Source organism: Lagopus muta, chromosome 1 (genome assembly GCF_023343835.1).
Source record: "Lagopus muta isolate bLagMut1 chromosome 1, bLagMut1 primary, whole genome shotgun sequence".
In the NCBI taxonomy this organism is placed as follows: Eukaryota; Metazoa; Chordata; class Aves; order Galliformes; family Phasianidae; genus Lagopus; species Lagopus muta.
The window spans coordinates 76775108-76794633 of record NC_064433.1 but is presented as its reverse complement, the minus strand read 5'-3'; the positions used below and the strand labels follow the sequence as shown (position 1 = coordinate 76794633).

At 40.8% G+C, this 19526-nt stretch overlaps 1 protein-coding gene and 1 pseudogene across 2 annotated transcripts in view; one reads left to right on the top strand and one right to left on the bottom strand.

The window, feature by feature from the left end:
* The window catches only part of CASR (calcium sensing receptor), a 72501-nt gene extending 65561 nt beyond the window's left edge, over positions 1–6940 (bottom strand). The window contains exon 1 of one of the 2 annotated variants that reach the window (XM_048927812.1): positions 6477–6940. The gene's annotated coding sequence lies outside the window, so the exon portion shown is untranslated. Of the gene's footprint in view, positions 1–5971; positions 6100–6476 lie in introns of those variants that run through there. The other variant, XM_048927803.1, reaches the window with a different exon arrangement.
* LOC125695677 (protein FAM217B-like) lies at positions 3497–5301 on the top strand (annotated as a pseudogene).
* Positions 6941–19526: the final 12586 nt, after the last annotated feature.

Below are 19526 nucleotides of genomic sequence, written 5' to 3'. Positions count from 1 at the left end.
GACTTTGACAGTTTAATGTTAGACTTTGCTTTGGGTTGCTCTTAAATATTTCTTGTAAGTTATATATAAAGAAACGTAAAGCACCTTATTTCCCAGGATTTTAACTCAAAATATCAAGTGCCTAAGTATGACACAATGAAGAAACAGAAGTGTCAGGTGTCAGGTTCTTTCAAGTTAGAGCAAACCTTCTGTAGAATAGGGAGTGTCAACTCTTTGAAAGAGTAGATAACAGTAGGACAAGGGGAAATGGTTTTAAGTTGAAGGAAGGAAGATTTAGGCAGGATGTCAGGGTGTTCTTTACTATGAAAGTGGTCAGGTGCTGGAACAGGCTGCCCAGAGAGGTTGCAGATGCCCCATCCCTGGAGGTGCTCAAGGTCAGGTTGGATGTGGCCCTGGGCAGCCCGGTCTAGTATTAAATGGGAAGGTTGGGTATGGTTGGAGATTCATGATCCTTGATATCCCTTCCAACCCAGGCCATTCTGTGATTCTGTGATAGTTTCTTCTCTTTTGTTCGAAATAAACTTTTTTTTTTTTTTTTTTTCCCAATTGTTCATGACACACATTGAAATCAATGGTCAAGTTCTATGAATTGTTGTATATTTGGATTGCTCAGAGTGCAGCTGATGCATCTGTTAACTATCTCTTAATTGTCATATATTGCTATTTTCAAGTAGTAAGAATCATCAGGAATGTTTATTAATAATCTGAATTAATAACATACTAAAATTCACACATACTGCAATTTAAGGAAGCATTGTAGAGAATTTATTATTACTCACTACAGGCTACTTAATGCGCTACTACTGTATTAAGCTGAAATAACTGTTTCCAGATGCTGACTACTCAGAACAGTCTCAGAAGTTATCAATTTGCGTGCACTATTATACAAATCATGCTTATAAAGGAATTCCTGCAGACAGTAACAGAGATACTGAGCTAACTTCAACAGATGGCAACAGTTTAACTGCAATGAGCAGTGTGTTGAGATAACATCTATTGTTTTGGTGGTGAGATGCTTCTTAGCAGATTGATTTTTAGCATCTATCTCAGGACTATCAGTATACCTTCCTAGTGGGCTCATAGCTGTGAGGAAGACCAAATTCTGTTCCACGACTGTCTACAGCCTGCAGAATAAGTTCAAGACTACACAGTCCCCTCCTTCCACTGATCTCCCACAGATTCCAAAAGGAAGCTTGTACAGAGATCAAAGGAAGAATCTGGGCTCTGTGTAGTAAAATAAAACTTTCAGTTGTTATTTTTTATATCACATTCAGAACTGGTCACTGGAAAGTGTTTCTTTTGCTAGAATTGCTGCCACTTTTGCTCCTATTTCTTTTTCCTTCCCCATTCTTCCTTTTTTATTCTGGCTTCTTTTTCTTCTCTTTACAGTTATCACCACAAATTCCCATTCCCAGTCCAATATTGGGTGTTGGAATGGTTGTTGCTAGCTTGCAAAGTGCTACCATAACCACAAGTACCTGCACTCTGAGAAGTTTTGGAGAGCAGTGGTTCAAACCCACCTCCAGAGTTAGGACACAGCACAATGGTCCTAACTCTCTGCACAGGAGAATACTGCAGAGCTATATCTAGTATTTCCCCTGTCCCAACCACGCGTTTGTCAAAAAGCAAACCTAAGAACCCAGGAACTTACTAGATGCTGTCCCATATCAAACATTTACCCATGTGCTCAGGATGTTGTTCACTGAACTATTCAGCAGTAGTGCAATACACTATGTGCAGGGTAGGCTAATATGTCAATGCCAATGCCCCCAGGGTAAATACAGGTGATTAGAAAGTGCCACCTTAATTAGCAGGAGATTTTCCCTCCAGTTCCAAACTGGATTTAGATGTGTAAAACCAGATCAGATACACGGGATCGAGTTGTAAGATTGCAAAACAGAGAAGCAGCTGCCTAATGCTATGCACCACTGCAGTCAATTGAAGCCCACTGAAAATGGTGGGCAAAAGGATAAGAAACTTCATAATGTCTTTGCTTTCATGTTTCTATATAGCAATTAAGCTTTAAAACAATTTCCCGGCTTTGGTATGGAAATTCCAGGACGCTTCAAAAATACTTTTTCTAAATGAGACATGTCCAATAAGACTGTTTGAGATGCTGTCCTTAATCCTACTCTCAAAACAGGAAAACTAAAAGGAAATGCTTTGCCTGAGGTCATGTCCAAGACCAGACCATATTCTGGAATCATCTTTAGAATGAAGTCAGTGGACCGTACTGCACTCATTTGCATTCCTCATAAGCATGAGGAGATTACAACCTCCCATGTTCTGTGAGCTGAGCAGTTCAGTTGCCCTGACTTTCTCAGCTGAATAAAACCTGCAGTCAAGTGGAAGTAGCCCTAATACCTCAAAAGAACGTTTTCGATACTAAAGCTACCACTCTGCCAGTGGCCTCCTCAGTCCACCTGAGTGTCAGTAATGCTCCTACAATCCTTGGCACAAATGAATGCAGGTAACACATTCCTCACTCTTTCAGTTAATAAGTGACTGAGAAAGCCTATCAACTTATGCAGAAGAGGTTGTTTGCAACCACCAGAACAGACGCAGATGCAGTGGGAGCTTACTGCCAAGCTCCTATTGTCTCACTTGATATTTTTTCATATACTTCATAAGGTATTCCTGACAAGCTAATGTAATGTCAAGGAAGCACTGCTTTTTGAGAATGGTGGACTAACCTGGGATCTTCCATTCAGTCTTGAAGTTTGGCAAGGGAACTAACTGTACAACCTTCTCCATCATTATTGTTCTACTGCTGTTTTGAGAACAATGTCAATTTTTTGTCTGGATGCTACCCATTTCACCAATGACCTCTGAGAAATTATGGCTGAGACAGTTTGGTATGATGAGATAGGACACACACAGGCACAGAGTTAGGATCATCCTGGTAAATATGTAGGTGAATCCAAATGTTCCATCTGAATAGCCATCAGATCCCTACATCATTACTCAATAAACCTTGGTAAAAATATTCTTAATAATCATTTGGATCATATTCTTTCTCCTCACACAGCCAGAAGAAATGCATGGATCTGGACATCATAACACTGAGGTCAGTGACCAAACCGCAGTGAATTCACTGGGAACTGAGCTGAATCCCGTCTCCAGTGCAAGAACTTGCATTTCTTGTTGAAATGAGAGCTCAGTTCTGCAGAGTGGTGAGGCAAGAAAGGTAGGACCGAAAAGGAAAGGAATCCACAGCTGCTCAGCCCCACCCTACATCAAGAACAGGAGTTAAGGGCTGTGACTTCCACTATTAGCATAAACGCTCACAGGGGCACTACCCTGCCTGGGAATTGGCTTTAGCAACGCCTCACTAATATTCCCCTGACCTCACCTCTCCCAGCATATCTTCTGTACGTGTATACCAGTTGGTGAAACTGGAGTAGGAGGCGCTGCCTGTGATGGAGCCAAGGCCCAAAGGGGAAACCAGGGAAGGATGCAGACACAGAGCCCTCCTCCTTCACAGCTATGAGTGGCCATGGTGGGGGAAGTAGGGTTACTGGTGCTGCTCCCCTGCTCCTCTGAGCCCAGACTGGGCTGCCCAGCAGGGGCAATTCTAGTCTGCACTGCACAGAGGAAGAACACAGAGACACTTTGGAAAGGCAGAATCTAATAGTGAGCAGGAGATCTGCACTTAGAATAGGAAAAACATCAATAAAAATGGAAACACTTTCAAACAATTGCATGTATCAAAGAAATTCTAAAGATCATTCGGTTCTGTGCACTGAAAGACACAGAAAAAGGAAAGACAAATCAATGAAAACCGCAAAGGTACGGTAAATTACAGTAATGGAAAAAGCCTCCCAAGTACCAAAGGAGTAAAGAAATCAGTTTCTCATGTGAAATCTCCTGGAAATTACATTATGCAATTGGTACATTATGCAAAAATGTACCAACTACCAATGAAAAGACTTCCCGTGACACTCAAGATGATAACCAACCAAGTGTTTTTAAGAAGGGAAGAAACCAACGAAATGACAGTACTCAGTCAAAACAGATCATGAGTGTTTGCACATCAATCGCCAGAGTACAAGGGTAAAGAGGAGTCTCCCAGAAACAAGGCAGAGTGAATCTTTACTGCACAGGATCCTGGCTGCCACAAAAGGCAGCACCCTCTTCTTTAACCCTACAGGTTAAAGAAGTCCCAGTGCAACATTTTTATTGCAGTAAAAAAAAAAACCAAACAGTTGGAAAAGAATCACGAAGAATATGTTGCTGAAGCTGGTCCGTGCTCCTCTAAATGGCAAGAAGCATCTGTGAATGAAATGTTTCTTGATTTTGAGACAATTACAAATTGTTAAAGAAGATGCTGAAGATGATAGTGCCAGTGATCTCTCTGATTCAGAAAGGATTCCCATTTCTCCATCTCCCTGCACGCCACCAGAGCTCATACTCAGAGCTGAAGAAATTGATCCAGTTTGTTTGGAACCTGCGCCTGATACAGGTTTTAAAGAGTCAGAATATTGCTACCCAGACTTCCTGCCACCCCCCTTTAACTCTTTTGAAGCAACTGGCCATCTTTGTTAATGTAGAAGGAGATTTGAACTTTGACCAAAGCCAACTGGATTTCTTGAGAAATACAGTGATCACCTTTTGCAGCTGGAGTGACTGCAAATGCAGACTGTACAGAATGAGAAAGCTAAGGAAGCCAAACCCAGACTACAGACTGCTCCCAGCTCCACACGTACCCTAAGAAACCCTGGCAAATGCAAAGTATTGCTTAGCCCTTTGCCTAACAAACAAACAGTTCCCCAGGAAAGTGTTACAAAACTCCTCACATGCTATTCACATCACAGGGTAAATCCATACTGGGAAGAAAGTCGACAGTTTTATTCACATCCAGGTCACTTGAAACTATCTGAGAGAACGGGACATGCAATGTCTTCTCAGAGACAATCTGCTGAAGTAAGAAATGAACTGGGAAAAAAAAAAAAACAACTGCAAAGCAACAGCTTCTCAACATGCAGCCCTCTGAGAACAATTCTAAAATTGAAAGTGTTGGTAATATCAGACCCCCCCAGCAAGTGCCAGCGTTTTATGGTTCAGCTGCTCCCATCAAAGGCTTAAAAACATATGCATGTACAAACACAAAGAAAAATGGCAATTCCAACAATTATGTTCCTTCTGAAAAAAACAGAAGGGGACAGAAAATAAAAACAAATGGCACAAAACAAACATCACGGAAATTTAAGTGAAGAGTTGATTGGTAAATGTTGGTGTTTCTTGACTGCTAGAAAGCATTTGGCCAATGTAAAAGGGTCATGTAATCTTCAAAGTTAGATCCTGAGAAAATACATTCTTGATTCATGGTTCTATGATTCTATGGTCATATCCTGTATCCACAAAAGTCAGAATGAAGGAGTTTGGGAATGATTTGCTAGTTTTAGGAAAATCTCTTCAGCCGTACAGTAACATCTGTTTTGTGGAGTGTTAGGTGGTCCCCAAGCAAGCCCTACAAATCGGTATTGCTGTAAGCTGATTTCTATCAGGTCCACTGGAGGTGACATTTTCCCAGCACGTGTGATTTCAGCAAAGCAACCTGTTGCTCTTTCCAGTTTTCTTATGAATTGCTGTTCTTCACCTCAGTATTATTTCTAGATAACTTCAGCCAGAGAAAACACCTCTGAGCTCTATGGGAACTTCTCTCTTCGCCTGATCCTAGATGTATCGGAAGCCACCCTGTCCCAGATTTGGGGAGGGGAGGCGTTGGGGCCCCTCTATGCAGTTCCGTCTGCCTCTGGCACGGCCGAGCTCAGCTCGAAAGCCCCTCGCTCCCCACCGCCCCCACCCCGCACCCCTAAGCCAAACCCGGCCCGGACGCGGAGCCCCGCCGCTTGCAGCCTCCGCAGCTGCGTCCCGACCCTTCCCCGTGCGCCCCCGGCCCCCAGGCAGGGCGGGCTGCCCCGGCAGCCCCGCTGTCCCCCGGCACCCTCCTGCCCCGCTCCGCTCTCACCTCGTCCCGCCGCCGGGGCTGCTCCTGCCGCCACCAGCTCTTGCCCTTACTCCGGCGCTGGGCAGGGCGGCGGCACCATCCCCCGCCGGCCCCCCAGCTGCCGCGGCGGCACTCGCAGCCTCACGGGAACCGGCGGCGAGAGGGGAGGAGGTGCGGGGGGAGAGAAACCCCCGGCCAGGGCCCCGTCCCAGCCCTCCCCGCCGCCTCCGGCACCCAGGCCCGCTCTCACGGGCCGCGCAGGCGGGGCGGGCGGCGGGGATCCGCCTGGGAGCACCCCGCTCCGCGGTACGGAGAGTGCCGGCCGTGCCGGGCCGGGCGCCGCGCACAGCGAGCGGCGAGCTGGGCGCCGAGAGTTTGGCGGCGGGGCCGAGCGGAGCAGCGATGAGCCGGCTAGCTGTCCTTGCGCCGCACGGCTCCTGGCGCTCCGCGGGTACCCCGAGTTCGGAAGTGCGCGGCGGGACGCTGCTGTGGGGAAGGAGACCGTCACCCGCTCCTTTTTCCGCACCAGGGAAATGGGGTCGTCTTCCACTTTGCACGGAAAACCTCCTTCCAGCCTTCTGCTGCGCGTTGTTCCCCGCTACCTGAACCTGATGCGGTACGGAAGGTGCCAGAGACCTGTCGCTCCGAAGGAGACAACCCTCGGCTCTGCCCGTGCCGTGCTGTGTGGTGGTGCGCACACGTGTAACTGCACATTTGCTTTGTTCACGCCAACGGGCAGTTTATTTGCATCTTAAGGAAAAGAAATGCAGGAAAATAAACAATCAGTGTTTACTAGCACTTTTACATTACTTTTCACATCCAAAGGCCAACAGTGATTGAGACCAACTTTGTCTTTTGGGATGTTCGTGCAGTTTACATCCGAAGCTCATCTCTCAAGCTTATATCTAAGTGCTTTTGTAGGAAATCTAGGCACGCATAGCTCTTTACTCACATTCTGGAGCCATTCTGCAGCCCAAGCCCACTGCTCTGGATGTGTTCCAAGAGCTTTATTTTTTTTTTTTTTTTTTTCAGGATAATAATGTTGTTCGAGTTTCAATGTACAGATGAGAGTGCATAGTATTTCTCACCCCAAAAAGGTGACAGAAGACCTTCATTTCTGAAGGAGATTTACAAGGCCCAGCTTTAGTAAATGACCGGTCCGTATATTACTGCAGAGCTACCAAAGCTCTTAAAACACCTAGATATTCAAACAGCCTTGCATGAGTTGGGGTGCAATTAATTTTAATAAACTATTGTGTTTATTTTCCCATTCCTTCTGCAGTACAATATACATTTTTAAAGAAATAATTCATAATTTTTATGAGCTCTTACAGTATAATTGCATAATTGTAATAAAATGACCACCTCTTCCAGATTAAAGTAATTTTTTACAGATTGTGAAGGTGAATGAAATCTTGCTTTAATTCTTATCTTGCTTAATTGGAGAGGGTTCTTGAGAAAAAAAAATTACAAATGCAGAGCATTCACTACTAAGGTTAAACTAAACAGTATTCTTTTGTGGACTTGGGCAGATTTCACCCTTCTAGGCAGCAGTGTAAAATGTTACTGTTTTGAATCCTAAATCAAAATAATCTCCTCTTTTAAGAAACATCAAAGATATCTTTGCACACCAAGCTTTTGGAGTCATTGCTTTCCAGGACTGCACCACAGAATACAAAATCACCAACGTTTTTTAAAGGCTGTTCTCTGATTGTGGAGAACCTGGAGGAGAAGAGGAAGTTGGTTACTGGGAGTAAATGCCTAGATTTAGTTATGTGGCAGAGACAGAAATGATGGAAGGAAACAAAATCTTTAAAGTGGGAAAGGCCAGATGTCACAGAATAATTGTGGTACCTTTCTGAACTTCATCTACAAAATCTGCCAGTCAAATACTGTATATTCGCTGCTGCAGCAACCCCACTTAGCCAATGGTGGAAATTATGCCATGGATTTTCTGTGGCCCGATATCTAAGGCACAGTTATATCAAATAGCAATCAACATTAAAGGTTTTGTTTTTTGATTACTTGATTGCAGCTCCCCATTATCTGCCATTTTGTTGTTCAGTGATTGCTTTTTCCCCTAAATAGTAGCGACAGAGCAAAAACTACATTCACCATGAGAATGGAGAGGCAGCTAGACAAGCCCAGCGGGTCCTGGCACAGGCTTGCTGGATAACTCATTGCTTCCTAGAGCTTAGCTACACAAGGTAAAGTGTTTCAGAAGATTTGAGTCCACATCTCCCACTAGGCAAGGAAATCGCCTAAGCAACGAACCACATGAAGTTCCAGAGAAATAGTTACCTATGCTAACTTTTGAAACCCATGCTGCCCTTTGTTCTGCTCCACATGGCTTAATTTAATCTGAAATTAGGTGAGAGAAAAAGGAAGAATAAGTTCCTTAGACACAGGAAACACTACTGTTTTGAGTCTTGTGCTAGTGACAGTGAATAGTCTTTTTGACATTATCAGTCTTTCCAAACCAGCCTTAGTAGTGACTTGACATTGAGAACTAGTTTCTATATTCCAGCTTGTCTCTGCCTTTGCAATATAGACTTAGAACATATCATAACAATATCAGGCAAAATCCATCTGTATTCTTTTTCTTATTTATTTCTTTATTGATTATCATCTCATCACAGTGCTAAACAGCATTAGTAGCTCAGGAATTCAATGCCTGTGAAAAAAGCAAACCAACAAATAATGAGGGCCACTTCTACTTCAAAGCATCTGAGAGTGATGAGAAAAGGAATAAACAGACATAGAGAGAACAAGCAACTGCTGGCTCCTTTGAAACTACAAGTGGAAAACACCTGTGAGTGTTTCCTGGATATGCCACAAGTAGTCAAACGAGAAAAAACCAGGAAGGATTTATTTGGAACACCAGATCTAAGAGAAAAGCGGAGGCAGCATGAGAAAAATTCCTGGTTTCCAGTTGGTTTGATCACGTCTATTGCACTGGGGTCCTAGGGGTTTGCTCCCAAAGGCTGTTGTATTGTCAAGCAAGTTTGTCAATTTGTCCTTTCTGGTGGAAAGACACCTGTAGTGTCTGTTGGGATATCCTTCAGGGAACAACAAGGGGTGTCTCACAGAACAGGGAGAGTGGGGAGGTCGCGTGGTGATTTGTACAGGACAGGTGACAGCTTACAAGGCAGAGTACTGAGGGTTACTCTTCGCATACAGGTATTTTGTTGTTAGGTTGCTGGCTCCCAGTAGGTGTGAATGAGCTATGAATGCTATGTGGTAAGGTGTGAAGTCAGATGGGCTAGCTGGAAAGTCTGATTTTCATTCTGGCAATGTTTGTAGAGGATGCAACTGTTACTTGTCAGATGGATGCTTAATGTGTTGAACCAATTGCCTGAAAAGCTGAAGTCCAAATTTGAGCCACACTATCCATGATTGAGCCTTGTGATCAGGGCCTGGTGTGCTGAAGAGTATTATACGTAGAAAGCCTAAAACAGGCTCTAGTTTATTTTGTTCTCTTATAAATGTTCAGGGAAGTATGGGATAGAAAGAATGACCACGTCTGCCTCATCTTGTATTGTTTTCAGTGCTAATAGAAGCTGAACTAATAGTTTGGAGATAGCACTGTGAACACCAACAATCCAGAAGACTGGGGTCTTCTGTTGAACAAGCAGAACACCAAAGGGAAGGCACGCTCCTGAATTTGTCCACCTTTCTCATCTTTGGTTTTCATAGGAGAAAAGGATTTATTCAAGCCTTTCTGTTGAGAATGAATTATGGGTACTCAGAAGGAACATGTGCAGGCTGAGATTTGGCTGGAATTCAGAGAAAGTTTGAGCTGTTAGGCTGTGAAGAAAATGCTAGAAAAGGGCTGAGGCTAGTAGTGGAGTGTGAAACTGACATTCTTTGGCTGTGTCAGTGTGCCTGTATCACTGTCTAGTGGCTGTCCCACGGAACACAAGCCCCCTCACTGCAGCTAGACTTTATGGATGCACTATGTGCTCAAATAAGGAGTTGTATGTTTTTCAAGTCAAAATTCTTCTTCTCCTGCTGAGGATGATGAAGTCTATGTATCTACAAACACGTAGCTCTTGGAGGACAGATGGTGTTGTTTTGGTCAGTACAGGAATGAAGAAAGGAATTGGCATTTGGTGCAGTTTCCTCTGGATGAGTAAATGCTGCAAGGACTAGATTGGTATTACACTACCCAAAATGAAATCTACTGGTCCAGCTAGGAATGAAATATAAACAAGGCAAAATGTGAATTAAAAGCTGCTAGAGTGAGGTAAAAACTGGACAAAATCAGCAGCTCTGTGGACTGAGGACAATCCAACAACAACTCCAGCCCAGCTCCGTAAATGTTATTGAACAAGTCTCATGAAGGTGTGTCCTATGTGAATTAGCCTTAAACAAAGAGGACTAAAAATCTTAAGCCTGTTCCTTCTTGTTCCCTGCTGTCTTGGTTTAAAAAGTTGAAAAGTCATGATTAAGTTGGCTGAATTTGTTATTTAATATGTTTTATTTAGTTTGTATCTGTGATTTTTAAAATATTTATCATATTTCTAAATAATGGTGACTGTTTTCATAGAAACTGGAGATGGAAGAGACCCAGTAAGTTCATAGTCAGTCCATCTCCCCTGCTGCCACGCTGAATTACTCTGTATGTACATTTTCCAGGACCACCTTCAAACTCATTTTGAAATGTTCTGCTTCCTTGGAGGAGTGGGCATATCTGTGTTCCTTGTGCACAGATCTGAAAATAACCAGTAATGTCCATTCTTGTCTTTACTTCTTTCCCTCTTCATGCTCCTTGTTCTCATATTCCCTTTTCAGGGCAGGGCTACTCTGCCAGATAAAAGCAGTCTAAGCAATATCATTTGAGCAGTTATTTGTTGAGCAGCCTTGGAATAGCCTGCCCTGGGGAGTATGAAAAAAGAAAACAAAAACTGCAAGGTATTTGCTGAATACCAAAGCAGAAGCACACAGAGAGCATTACCCCTCTATTAATCCCAGCCAAGCACACTTTCCTGAAGATCTTATATTGCTGTAAGTTTTCTGCAACAAATTTTGTACTAAAAATGTGATTTATAATGGATGCAGCTCCTTTGTTTTCACTCAGTGCTTGCATTTTTTTCTATCTATAGGTCACATTTGGCCTATTGGGGGCAGCTTACTGAGCTGGCTGTTTTCCTTCATGACAGAGTTATCTTGTGCTTCAGGAGCTAGCCATGGATGAAACAACAGTTCCATGTCCACATTTTATGATTGTAAAGAAAACTTTCCAGATGCAAAGTAGCCAAATGGGTGCAGTGATATCTGCTCAGAATGCTTCCAGCTCAAAATAAAAATTCTGAGAGGGAGGACTTGTTTTCCACATTTCACTTCCAAAGCCTGCTAAGAACTATTTAGAAATCACTCTAGTGAACAGTGTGAGTTTGCTCACAAATGAAAAGAGACACTTAGTGTGAAAAGACAGGCCTCTGAGGACAGAGCTTTCCCATGTTTGTACACTGATCTGAAGGCTACATTTACTGGGGTTTGGCTGCCTGCTTTTTCTTTCCAGGTTCCTCCTACATGTTCTTTATTTCCTCAAACTTCTGTTGGTTTTTTTTTTTCTTCAGATATTAATTCTCTCACTGTCTTCACTCATTTTCACATCTTTATTTATTCTTTAAATTTCCGAAGTTTGGTTCAGGAGAGTAACAGAAAAACCTTGCACACACTGCCCAGTCATTTGCCTTAGTCTGAAGCACAGGAGCAGCACATCTCCCTGATGGGATAGTGACCAGTAAGTCCACAGGTCCATAAAACGTTATACCCTTTGTGCTAGCCTGTCATTACCGAAATTGTAGTGTTGGGATGGAGAATTATCACATCTAACTTCAAAGGAGGCTTACAGATATCCCTTCAGCATGGAGAAGTTGTATGTTAGGATTAAAAACAAACATGCAACCACACAGAAATTAGAAGATTTTGAAATTACAGCTGGATAGTTTAAGAGTATAGTGTTCTTTGTGTTGTGTTCTCCCAATGATTTACGATATACGAGGAATGCTCCAAAAGTTTATTTTATTGTGTTGGCTCATGAATTCAGAGGTGGATGTTGGTGATATGGCAGCAGAGAAAATGCATAGATATGTCAAGAAAACAGCGTTTGATAGCTGCAAATTTGCTCTATCAAATAAAGTAATTGTGCTATTTGTATCTGCTGTAGTTTCCACAGAAGTAAACAGGAGACATTACTTTTGAGTGACCTATTTAGAACTTCTTTTGGAGGACCTATCTGTGTGCATTCAAAATTCTAAAAATCAAAACTGAACCTTAATTGCTCATTTACTGAGAAAAAGCCTCCTGCTCTTCCCTTAATTTCTGATCTTCCTGATCTCCTGCTGCACTTCTGTTAAGAGAGCACGTCTCGGCAGTGCTGTATTTTCGCCGGATCTCTACCCACAGTCACACAGGCTTACTTTACAGGATTCTTCTCCCTGCTTCCTTCTTTTGTAATTTCTGTTCCATCATAATTCTGTACATAGGACCTGCACCAAAACTGTAGTGTTTCTGAAAATTTATACTCTGAAAAATAAACAGCCTTCTAAGAATAGTAGAATATTAATTAGCTCACAAGTAAAAAAAAAAATTAAATTAAAATGCTGATTATTTAAAAAGTAAATTCTTTTTATATAATTGCAAGTATGAACAGTATAAACAAGTATGATTTTGATAGATTGTCTTGGGTGTGATATGGGCTTTGGGTTTAGTTTTCGTCAGTTCAGGTATGATCTGTCTGGATAAACATTAAGTGGGAGATGGTTATTAAATACATCTGCTATCATGGTTAATTATTTATGATGATTAAGGTTAATAGCTACTTTTTCCTACAATCTATTTAAAGTGAAAGTTTTTACTGTAGAAAAGGTTGAATGCTAATGCACTCTTCTATATAAATTACAGATATCTACCTTTCTACAAATTGGTTGATGTCTTCTGCTGTTCTCTAATATTGATGGTCAGATGAAGAACAGTCAGAGTGAACTGTGATCTGTAGTGTGGATCTTTTCAGATATCCAGTGTATAACATGTAACAGAAGGTAACTGAAAAAGATAAGAAATCCACATACATTGGCATTTGAACATGTATTCACTATGGAATTCATTCATGGATTCATTCATTCATCTATGGAATTCACGTTCAGAAATGGACAGCCACAGATACCCGTTTGCCTGTGGTTATCAACAAACACCTAAAAGGACAAAAATACGGCATTTATTGGAACTTGAATTTAAACTGATTCAAACTTGAAATCAAGTAAATTTTATTAATATTGTTGTTGAACTGTGTCAGAAAAATTATCAGCAATTGCGAGTACAATCTTCGGAAATGAAAATCTTTTCAATTCAAATCTACATTTTATTATTTTTATCCTTGATTTTATTTATTTACTTGATAGACAGAACTTTTATTCCAAACCCAACACTCTGTATTACAGAAGAGGTCAAAATACTCATTTGCAATTTTTTCTTCTGTCTTTATAATTTCCCACCCTCTGAATTTATGTCTTTGTTACAGTATTGTTTTGTCATCAATCTTAATGAAATTCTCATTAACCACCTCTCTTTTCCGCTGAAATGGCCACGCAAATGGTTCAGCCACTACAGAATAAATCTGGTCATTAAAGAAAAGAAATAATTAGTCTTGTCTTTGTGCCACAGCTACTAATGGAATGATATAGTATTTGTAATGCACATAAGAAAGTACATTCTGTTTCTTTGTTAAAACATTAAATATAATTTTGAATGTTGTTATGATATTGCAACTACATTCTCCGCCCTTGCCATCACTTCGAACATACTTCTTGGCCAGAGTGAGTCTTCAGGTTTTTATATACAAGAACACAGAATTTTTGGAGTGTTTTTTAAATACTCAGTTATCGTTCAATATTTACATCTGAGAGGCAAGTGAAGAATATTATCACATTTAGCTATATATCCTACCAGATGTCTTTTTCTACATCAATCTTGTTAGTTTCCATGACAAAATGTCTCAATTAAGGAAGTATTTGTCTTCTTGGAAAGTTCTTTACTTCAAAGACCAACTTAGTTGAATTTTGCCTCATTTTGCAAATAGAATTCAACTGATTTGAATTAGTATCCATATTCAGTGTTGTTGAAATTAGTTTCAGCTAGTTACGAGAATGAGAAACTCCACAAAGTTACACTCTCTCCTGTTAGGCAGTGGTTTATTAGACAGATCTTTAGAGCTGGATATTTGAAAACCATTTTCCATCTTACCGACTGTGCCATGGTCTAATGTTGGCAGGATTTTGTTTTCTTCGTTTTCTGTCAGTGACTGTTAGTGACTAGTTTAACTTACTGATTTCATAGCCCCACCCACTTCTCTGCTGGATATCTGATTTGACAAGTAGGTCACTATTGAAATAGTGTAAGGGTTAACCCCTTAAATAAGGGTTAAGATATACCTATTATTGTAGCACAAATCATTCTGGGTGTTTAACAGAGAAAAAGGGCCAGACAAGATGCACAGATTAACATTATATATCACCAAGCATTCTGGTCCATTCCTTTCATGGTATACCAGACTTATTTACTTCAGTGTCTGTAGCTAAGACTGTGGCTTCAGAATCTGCCTAGTAGAGTCACAAAGTTAAGACATTCTTACTTTTCTCCCTTGGCCCCAAACACCAAATCACATTCCTATTCACTCCTTTTTGGTGTTCAAGTATGCTTGTGGGGACAGGCAAGGAATTGAGGAGTCCATCTGAATAAAGAAGCCCAATTAAACTCTTTTTAAAAGTTATTATTATTATTTTGTATTTTAACCCTGATCTCTGTACAGCTAACCCTTGCTTAGCAGTTCTGAGAAAGCTTCTGTAAAGGCCTTTCAGTTTGACAGGTTCATACTCGTATAATTAAGTTTCAATCAGACATTCATATTTTCGCTTCTCAGTGCTCACCTTGGATTTCTAGGAATTTGATTAAAAATACTGATCTAAGTGCAATTATAATCGAATTCTTTATTTCACATTTTCAACTCTGAAAGTACTGCAAACACTTTATGTTTATTTGTTATAACAAAAGGTCAGCAATCAGTATCATCACTTGTTTTCCGAACTGGGATGACTGAATAACACTACTCAGAGATGTCTCACTTAGTATTCTGGAGTCTTAATATTATAATTCCACCTTTTTTTTATACTGATCATTGGATAGTCTCCTATCAGTAGCTGCTGCAACTACTGCTTTCACCATTTGCTTCTCTTCTAATCTTTTATCACTACACTTGCTTTGCCTTGTTTGCTTTTCTAACTAGTACTTGCTACCCTCAGAAAGTATTGTAGCTATCAATTCTTTAACTTCCCCAGAACTCTATTTTGTTTGGAGGATGAAATAAAATCATAATTCATCATCTTGTAAGGCAGAAGGCGACATTTGGTGGTATAGCTTTGTGTTAGTAACATTTTTCAAATTCATTTTTTCTTCTGCTTGTTTATGATGGCAAAAATGAGTGTTTTGCAGTCATTGGATTTTTTTTTCTTTGTTTGTGGTTGTCTGTTGTGGTTGCTCATTTTATTTATTTCATCCTTCATTTTTTAGAAGTGCTTGTCTAGTACAAGAGGTCTTACACTGATTACAACTGGTTTTGATTCAGCTACCAATTGTTTTCCTTTCAACTTCTTGTTGAGTCTAGTAGACTTAAAGATGCCACAGGAAGACTGAAACTCTGACACATCCACATCCTGAAAGCTGTCCTCAGTTCTGATCTCTCCCACTGAAAATCAGATCTAGTGGAACTAGGAGGAGCACAAAATAGAAGTAAGACTAACGAGTAGATTGGCATTATGTCATTAAGGAGAGACTAGACAGACTGTTCAGTTTGAAAAAAAAAGATAGCTGAGGGATGTTATCATAGAGGTCTGCAAAATCATGAATGGTCTGGAAAAAGCAAATAAGGAATCTGTAACTTCCCATAAAACAAGTGGAGTTGGAAACAAGAGAAGCTATACAGAAAAGTAATGAACAAGATGGTGAAGTGCCTTTTCCACACACATCATGGAGTGGCAAGGGATGCCACAGGGGCCAAAACTATGAATGGATTCAAAACGGGATTACACAGTCTCATGAAAGAAAGCTCCACAAAGGACTGATCTGGATTGTGAGGAGAACTTGAACTGGTGGAAAGAACTGAATGACATTTGGACTATTCTCATATTCCTTCCCTAAACATTTCTCACTGGCTTATAGAGACAGTATGCTGCCTTCTTAAGTGGGCCTATGGCACAGCTGACCATGGGTGGTGCTCTTATATGCTTCGGAAGTTTGGGATGGGGGAGGGAGAGTAAATGAGTGAGAGTAGAGTGCATGAGGATATGAGGCCAATTCGTCAATAAGAAAGTTCTGGCTCCTGGTTGACTTCTTACCTGGGAAGAGAGAGAAAGAGATGAGGGCCTTTTCCTCTCCTCACCCTGTATTTTCAAGTGACACAACTTGAAGTTTTCACAGTGTGAAGCTGCTCTTTCATCTTATTTCTTGAGTCTTCATTCTCTTTATGCCTCCTTAGCTTGGGCAAATGTTCGGCTTTTTTTCAGACTTTAAAATATGATCACCATACAGGTGCATATGTAACATGTTCATAGCCATCTCTATTCCTATTGAAGCCTCTTTCACATCTTTCATAGCCCTGCAACACTCCCTAAAATCAAATATTAAAATCATAGATTCATAGAATCATTTAGGTTGAAAAAGACTCTTAAGATCACCAAATCCAGCCACCAATCACCACTAAATCACCACTAAATCAAGTCTCTTGAATACCTTCAGTTATGTGGACTCCTTCATTACCTTGGGCAGCCTGTTCCAAAGCCTATCTTTACATCCCGTGAAGAAATTCTGCCTGATATCCAATCTAAACTTCTCTTGGCAAAACTCGAGCCTGTCGCCTTGTGTCGTATTACTTGTCACCTTACAAAAGAGTGATACCCAATTCAGTACAACCTCCTTTCAAGTTGCTCCTTTTTTTTCAGACTAAACTGCTCCATTTTCCTCACCTAATCCTCACGTGTCTTATTTTCTGGTGCCTTCACCCGCTTCACTGCTCTTCTCTGAATGAGTTCCAGCAATTCAAACCTTTCTTGTAGCAAGGGGCCCAAAACTGTACGTCGTGCTTAACGGGCAGTCTTGACAGTGCTGAGTACAGAGGGGCAATCATCTCGCTAGTCCTGCTGACCACATACTTCTGATACAAGCCTGGATGCCATTGTACTTCTTGGCCACCTGGGCACACTGCTTGCTCATGTTCAGCTGGCTGTCAGCTGCTACCCCCACGTCCTTTTCTGCCAGTCAACTTTCCAGCCACTCTTTCCCAAACCTCAGAGGCAAGATATCATCAAGTATCTCCTGCCTTGAAGAAAACCTTCCACATTCCAAACAATATCTGTTGTCACAGTAAGTGCTTTAGAAATTGAATTTCTTCTGCAGGCAGCTTTTTCTCTCTTCTAGACATCATACTTCTTATTAGAGACCAGCTGCTTTAATGTTGCTAATGAGTTCCCCTTGCTGTGCACCTAATGTATAAACAAAGGTCTTTTTGCACAAAACAAAGGCAAGTTATCATCTTTGATCAGATGTTTGGATCAGGTTCAGCTGACAACTACAGACTCGTTTTTCCACCCCTATGCATTTTCAAAATGCTGCAAATCCCTTATGCTTGTGGGATTTCTTGTTTGTTTGCTTGGGTTTCTTCAAAGGTTAACTTCTCCAAAGATAGTGGGGAAAAGAGAGGAATGCAATCCATTTCCCAGATCCCAAGGAACAAAGGGTGTTTGTTGCTGGCAGAATATGACTGTTAAGAAACACCCTGGATGCTGTCAAGCAAAAAGCATAAGGGCTGTGAAGTCAAAGAATGCATCCACAGGAAAACAGTGAGGCTGAAGTGGTTAGGCCATTGAGCATATGGTGCACATGTGAAATAGATCTTCAAGATCAAAGGTTAAAAGCTATTTTTTAACTCATGTAAGCAGTTCTTTTGTGCTTCCACAGTGCCTTTTGTGTATGGATGCTAAAGTACTTTTGTAGCTTGGGGAACCATTACCTTATCTAGCAATCAGACACACTAACATGAGAAAGTTGAGGTGCAAAGCCAAGTCATGCAATCAGAAAGTAAGGGCTGGCGGCAGTGGAGACTGTTCTTTTCTCTGTAGATCTTATTCTTACAGCATCAAGAATTTCATTTTTAAAAGAGCTAAATACTTTGCAGTTAGCATATTAATTAACAGGCTAATCGCTCCTGTAGCCAAGAAAGACCCACCAAAATGTGACTTTGTAGTGAAATAAATGTAATTTCCAGGCTAGAAAAATATTATTATTCCCATTTTAGAGATGAGATACTTAACAAACAGTCTTGTGTTCCAGTGAATGAACATTTGCAACAATTATTACATTATGTACAGCTCTACTGTACATAATGCACAGCTCTACTCTATCCATATTTGTAAGAGTACAGACACCAAAACACATGCAGTCAGTGCAGCAACATTTTTGTTTAAAATCTGTGCTTTACTGCCCTTACTGACTCCCAGAGCCATAGGTATTAAATCTCCAGGTGGGACTTTGTGTATTACCATACTGATGCAGCCAGTACAAAAGACATTATTTACTGGTTACAGAGCTTGACAACAGAAAGCCGGTTGTATTTTGTCCAATGTATTAAACATCAGAGCTCAAAGTTCAAATGCAATTTATGCTGTTAAGTGCTTACATATTTCTTCTCTTGCCCTTGTCAGACAGGAATGAAACTAGAAATAGCATGGTACTGTATGGGTACATTGGCTTGTTCTTGCAGTATTTCAAATCCTGGGGCTGAAATATGAACTGCTTGTTTCTTTGAACTAGAAAGTCTGAATAACACCTAGATTACCAAATTGACCTATGGGAAAGGGCACGTTGGAATGAACTAGTTTTGCCAATGTCTGATTTTAAATGAACCACACTAAACCCAAGCAGATGTTTGGAAAACAGGCGAAGTTACTGGCAAAGGTGTTAATAAAAACCGTGTTAGAAGCATGTGTAATTTGCAATATCTGAGTGGTATTAGTGATGTGAAAAATAGAAAAATTTTACTGAGGAGTCTTAAGTCTTTCTTTTTCTATGAAGGGCTGATTTTGAAGTAGCTCTTCTGTAAGAGGCTCAGCATGTAAAACACACTGGAAAAAAAAAACTCAGTGGGAAATAGTCTGTGGAAAAAAAGATTGGGAATATTTGAAGTGTTGTTACACTGATTTGGAAAACTACTTTTTCCATTAGAGAGTCTGAGCACTTCAAAATCAAAACATGTAGATACTAGAAAAGATTTTCAACATGTAAAGCAAGGATTTATTTTGAAAACATTAACATCAACTATCATTACTGCGCTTTTCCCCCAGACTTTTACAATGTCAATTTATAAAAATCTGCTCTGTCTCGCTACCAGGGTTAGTTTCAGAGAATTAGCTTTTTCTGTTAGACAATGTTACTTCAGAAAATTCATAACCAGTTTTAAGAAGAGCACCTGGCAGCACATGCTGCTTGTCAGTGACAAACATATCATCACCTGGTGATAGCT